Genomic DNA, 5,903 nt, shown 5'->3' with positions numbered 1-5,903 from the left:
CCAAAGTCACGCCGCGCGGGCGCCGGGAGCGCTTCCGGGGCGAAGGTCGCCGCGGGGGGCGGGGGCGACGGCCGTGGGGGGCGCGCCGGAAGCCAAGGCCCGCCGCCCGCCGCCCGCGCCCCCTGCAGCCGCGGAGGAGGAAGTGCAGCGCCGGCGGCGTCGCGTGCTCTTCGGTCCTGGCGGGAGCGGGACCCGCCGCTGGGGTCTGGCCGCCCCGACGGCCACGAGCCGCGGGAGCAGGTGAGCGGTCCAGGCCAGAGCCGGTCAGCATTCGGACCCTCGCAATGCCCCTCTGTGCCCCCGCAGTGCCCCTCCGTGCCCCATCTGTACCCTGCCGTGCCCCCGTAGTGTCCCTCTGTGGCCCCGCAGTCCCCCCCCACCCCGTACCCCGCCGTGACCCCGCAGGGCTCCTCTGTGCCCCCTCTTTGCCCCTGCAGTGCCCCTCTGTACCCCCGCAGTGTCCCTCTGTGCCCCCGCATTGCCCCTCTGTGCCCCCAGAGTGCCCTTCCATGCCCCAGTGTGCCCCTTTGTGCCCCCAGTGTGCCCCTCCGTGCCCCAATGTGCCCCTCTGTGCCCCCGCAGTGCCTCTCCGTGGCCCGGGCGGCGGCTGCCACGCTGCAGGGCGTTACCGTAATTCCCTGGCCTCGGTATGCTCGCCAGGTGCAGTTACGGTAACGGGCTGCGCATTGGGCCCCGTTGAGGTGGTAAGCCTGGACCCCTTGGCTGAGCCTGGCCGCGGCCTGTGGAGTGTGGCCAGGGAATTCGCTGTCCGCGTTCCCGGTGGCTGAAACTCAGAATCCAGGGTCTGAGCTGACGTCCCCCATCCCCACCCCGCAGCTGGGGCCACGCCTGCCCAGGCGCAGGCTTTGGACCACCCGCTGTCATTTGTCTCCTGAATGATGCCCTTCTATGGCCCCGGCGCTGGTGTCTTCTGTACAGCTGTGAGCAGCAAACGGTGATTGTTTTTTAGAATTAAACCTGGAAATGTGGGCCAGGGCTGTGACAGTTGCTTTAAGTGGTCGCCTTGGCTCTGATGCTCCAGCGATGCCCCGAGTGACCCCTGAGTGTGGAGCCAGGAGTAAGCCCCGAGCACCGTTTAATGTTACTAAAACAGCATCCTGACAATGCCGGAATAGCAGTTTAATAGGTTCCTTAAGTAAAAATTCATTCTTGTAAGTATATCTATTCATATTTTCTGTAATTATTATATCACGTATTCTTAATTTTTTAAAATTACCACTTTTAGCCAAAGCAATTTAGTTTTGTTTCAGAAAGAGAACTGAAAGACAGAAATGAAGAACCAGCTACCTCCATGCAGGTGAGGGTTAGGGTTAGTCAGGACTCAGATCCAGGAAGTTCAAGTCAGAGCATACAGCCAGCAGCTGTGCCCACCTTTGTAAACTCTGACCCTTAAACCACACAAGAAAGATCCTTCGGTGCTGTCTTTGGCGACCAAAGCCTTGTACTGGGTTTACTGATGACCTGTCTAGGTATCCAAGAACTAACTTGACCTCAGTTTTTATGTGACATTTGGGGCGGGTTGGGGGGGGGGGTCGTGTCGTGCTCAGAGGACATGTGCGCCAGCGTTGGGGCCACGCAGGAGGCCTGGTTCGCTCCCCAGCACCAGGCCGTACCCGCACACTGCTGGGGCAACCCCTGGGCCCTGAGATGGGGGTGCGGTCGGACTTGAGCTGGCACATCTAGTACTTGTAATGAATACTGTTTGGAATAAAATTTTAAGAGACGTGAAAAGTTTCTCACTGTGATTACATTTTTAGAAAGGGGGGCAATGGGAAAGTGAGAAAAAAACCATAAAAATTTTATCTAAACATCATTTTCTATTCTGTGATTACACAATTGGTGGTGTTAATAACTTCTTTAAGATGGGCAATTCTGAGATTTTATATCATAAAAAGCCCAACCTTTTATATGGACTAGAATATTTTCGTTTTAAATTTACATAATAAAAACTGCCCCCGATCTAAACCTCTGATATACCTATTAGCTGACGACTGCCCTGATATAAACCATCACCGAGTCTGTCTCGGGATTGAGCCATTCTGCTGTCGCCTGACCACAGACCTAGGAAATGCGGGCACCAGCTGCGAGTGAGCAAGGGTCCCCCACGGCCACTCCCAGGAGAAAGTCAGATCAGGACCCCGTGACCCAGGAGACAGTAACAAGCACCATACTGGGAGCTGAACCCCCCAATTCAGATCCGCAAGTGAAATCCTGTAACGGAGACTCCCAGGTCGCCGCTGGCAGGGCCCCTCGGTGGATCTCCACATAACCAGAGCTCAGCAAACACTGAGCAAGCATAGCGACCGGAAGTTTCCGTCCCGAGTTATGGTAGGTGCAGGGCCAAGGTCTGAGTGCAGACAGATCCCACCTCCCAGATCCCACAGCCCCTGACCATCACGCTCTTCCCTGGAGCCCCTGCAGCACCATCCACCCCCACAGGCACCACACACACACACACACACACACACACGCACACGCACACGCACGCATGCACGCATACACTACACACACATACAGTACACAGACACACACGCGCACACACACATATACACACACACATGCACGCATGCAGGCAGACAGGCAGGCAGGCACCCTCTGACACAGCCTGTCCCATAGCAGCCAAGACTCTGAGCTCACAGTCAAGGCTGAGGCCCCAGACACCAAACCGTGTGGCTTTCATTCCCTGGCACCCCGAGAACACGAGATGCGGGTGCAGGCCCAAGTGAGAAACCCTTTGGGAGACTGGCTAAGGTTGACTTTAGCATAAACTCTGCAAAAGGTTAAAATTAAAGCATTATGTGAACAGAGAATTGGCACATATTCTCTATATCACATTTTTGTGTCCTCCAAGAAAGCATGTGGCAAAACACACAGCAGAAATGTCATCTGTACTTCTGTGTTCATCGCAGCACTATTCACAACAGCCAGAATCTGGAAACAACTGAGAACAGACGACTGGATAAAGAAACTATCTACACAAAGGAATACTATGCAGCCCTTCGGAGAAATGAAGTCATGACATTTGCTTATAAGTGGAGGGACATGGAGAGTATCATGCTGTGTGAAATGAAGAAGAAGGCCAGATATAGAATGACTGTATCATTCATTTGTGGTATGTAAAAAAAAAAATAGTGTGAGACTAATAGCCAAGGCCAAGGAAAAATGGGTGAGGAAGACAGGTCAATGATTGGAAACTTGCCACAGGTGTGTGTGTGGGGGGGGGGGGGGTGGTAAAGGACAGTTAGGATAGAGAAGGGACCAGTGTGACAATAATAGTTGGAAATGATCATTTTGGATAGGAACCGAGTGTTGAGAGCAGGTAAAGGGATAGACCTGATAACCTTTCAACCTTTCAGTATTGGTATTGCAAACCTTAAGGCCCAAAAGGAGTGGGGGAGGGAGGGAGGGAGGGAGGGAGGGAGGGAGAGACAGAGAAAGAGAGAGAGAGAGAGGGAGGGAGAGAGAGAGAGGGAGGGAGAGAGAGAGAGAGGTGCCTGCCATGGGGGTGGGAGGGAAACTGGGGACATTGGTGATGGGAAATATACACTGGTGAAGGGATGGGGTGCTGGAACATTATATGACTGAAACCCAATCATGAACAGTTTTGTAACTGTGTACCTCACTGATTCAATTAAAAAAATTTTTAAAAATTACAAAAAGTGGGGCTGGAGCAATAGCACCGCGGGTAGGGCGTTTGCCTTGCATGCAGCTGACCTAGGTTCGATTCCCAGCATCCCATACGGTCCCCTGAGCACCACCAGGAGTAATTCCTGAGTTCATGAACCAGGAGTAACTCCTGTGCATCGCCGGGTGTGACCCAAAAAGCAAAAAAAAAAAAAAAAAAAATTACAAAAAGCAAGCACGTAGCAAAAGAGAAAGGTATTATCACGGCTGCTCCTCCCAGACAGGAGTATAAAAGGAGGCCCCCAAAACCATGCCACTGGACTCTGTGCCAGGCTGTTTCCACTCAGGGAGCCCAGGGGGGAGCAGGCGAGAGCCCTCCACGTCCCAAGGGACCCAACCCCAGCAGCCGACCTCCACTACCCAACCGCTGCCAGGAAAGCAGCCGCACAACACATCATGGGACACTTCCTACCCATTGTACATAATTACCACACCATGTTTGATGGAGTTTAGACAGTAGGCAACAAAATCATGAAGAGAAATATATATATGTATAAATATATGTATATAATATATAATATATGTATACGTAAATATATTATAATGATATAGATAAATATATATGTAAATATAAAAAATATATATATATGTGCCTCTCGGAGTGCCCGGCAAGTTACCTATAGTATCCCGCCTGCCTGGGCAGAGCCTGGCAAGCTACCCGTGTCGTATTTGATATGCCAAAACCAGTGACTATAACGGGTTTCATTCCGCTGACCCTGAAAAAGCCTCCAATCATTGGGAAAGATGAATAAGGAGAGGCTGCTAAAATCTCAGGGCTGGGACGAAGAGAGATGTTACTGGCATCTGCTCGAGTAAATTGACGAACAACAGGATGACAGTGATAGTGACACAGTGATTATTTATATACACACATTGGTGTGTATACAAATACAAACTTTAATTTGTACTTGACATTTGTGGTGGAAAAAAGTGAGGGAATCCATGAATTCTCTAATTGCCACATTATATAGGAGTCATTGAGTGCATTGTTCATTATTGTCCTCTTGTTAACATAAAAATTCAAGTCACCATCAGTGACTTGATGTTAGGCAAAAGGAGAATCACAATGTCTAGATTTTGCTCTATCAAGTAAATTCAAGTAAAAGTAGCACTGTAGCACTGTCCTCCCGTTGTTCATCGATTTGCTCAAGCGGGCACCAGTAGCATCTCCATTGTGAGACTTGTTGTTACTGTTTTTGGCATATTGAATACACCATGGGGAGCTTGCCAGGCTCTGCCGTGTGGATGGGATACTCTCAGTAGCTTGCCGGGCTCTCCGAGAGGGACAGAGGAATCGAACCCAGGTCGGCTGCATGCAAGGCGAACGCCCTACCCGCTGTAAAAAGTATTATTCAAAAGTGACGGGGTAGGGCGTTTGCCTTGCACACATCCAGTCCGGTCGAGCCGGGTTCAATTCCTCCACCCCTCTCGGAGAGCCCAGCAAGCTACCGAGAGTATCTCGCCCACACGGCAAAGCCTGGCAAGCTACCCGTAACGTATTCGATATGCCAAACACACTAACAAGTCTGACAGTGTTACTGGGCCCGCTTGAGCAAATCGATGAACAACAGGAGGACAAGGGCAGTGACAGTGACAGTGATGCCTTACGGCAGTTTCCCAGTGCATTACCATCTGCTATGCGCGTGCTAAAGGTCGAAGAGCCACAGCGCTGGTGTCTTTCACACGTGCTCTAGCAGGTCAGTTATAAACATTTATGGCCAGGGCCAGGGAGGGGCATTTTCTGAGGGTCACAAATTGGCTGCACAGAGTTCCTGAGGAGACTGTCCCTCTTTCCAGCACTTGCCCAGCAGATGAGACCTGCCCTTCAGGAAGGCAGGCAGGAACGCTGCCCCTGGTTTAGAATGTGGAGAGTGAAATAAGCAGACTGCAGAAGGAAACTAGCAAATTAAATGCTCTTGGCGATGAACCAGAGAACCTTTGTTATGTTCCTGATCAAATAACTCCTTTAAAAACTCCTACCATTAGATTGCTTTATGCTTTCGATTAAGGGGGGTTTTGAGTCACCCTCAGTGGTGCCCCGGTTGACTGTGTGCAAGGAAAGCGTTTGACCTGCTGTACTATTTTTCCAGCTCTGCTCTATATTTTAAACATGATTTAACATAATTAAGATATAAATCTGGTTACATATGACACAGTGTGAAGTTTGAGGTAAGTTATGTTGACCTTTATTAATATAT

General features: G+C 50.7%; 1 protein-coding gene across 1 annotated transcript in view; it reads right to left on the bottom strand.

The window, feature by feature from the left end:
• The window catches only part of MFSD1 (major facilitator superfamily domain containing 1), an 88,273-nt gene that overhangs the window by 54,486 nt on the left and 27,884 nt on the right, over positions 1-5,903 (bottom strand). The gene's annotated exons all lie outside the window — the stretch shown is intronic.

Source organism: Sorex fumeus, unplaced genomic scaffold (assembly GCF_029834395.1).
Source record: "Sorex fumeus unplaced genomic scaffold, SorFum_2.1 ptg000024l, whole genome shotgun sequence".
NCBI classification, from domain to species: domain Eukaryota; kingdom Metazoa; phylum Chordata; class Mammalia; order Eulipotyphla; family Soricidae; genus Sorex; species Sorex fumeus.
The sequence above is the reverse complement of the archived record's forward strand: the minus strand, read 5'-3'. Positions and strand labels throughout refer to the sequence as shown.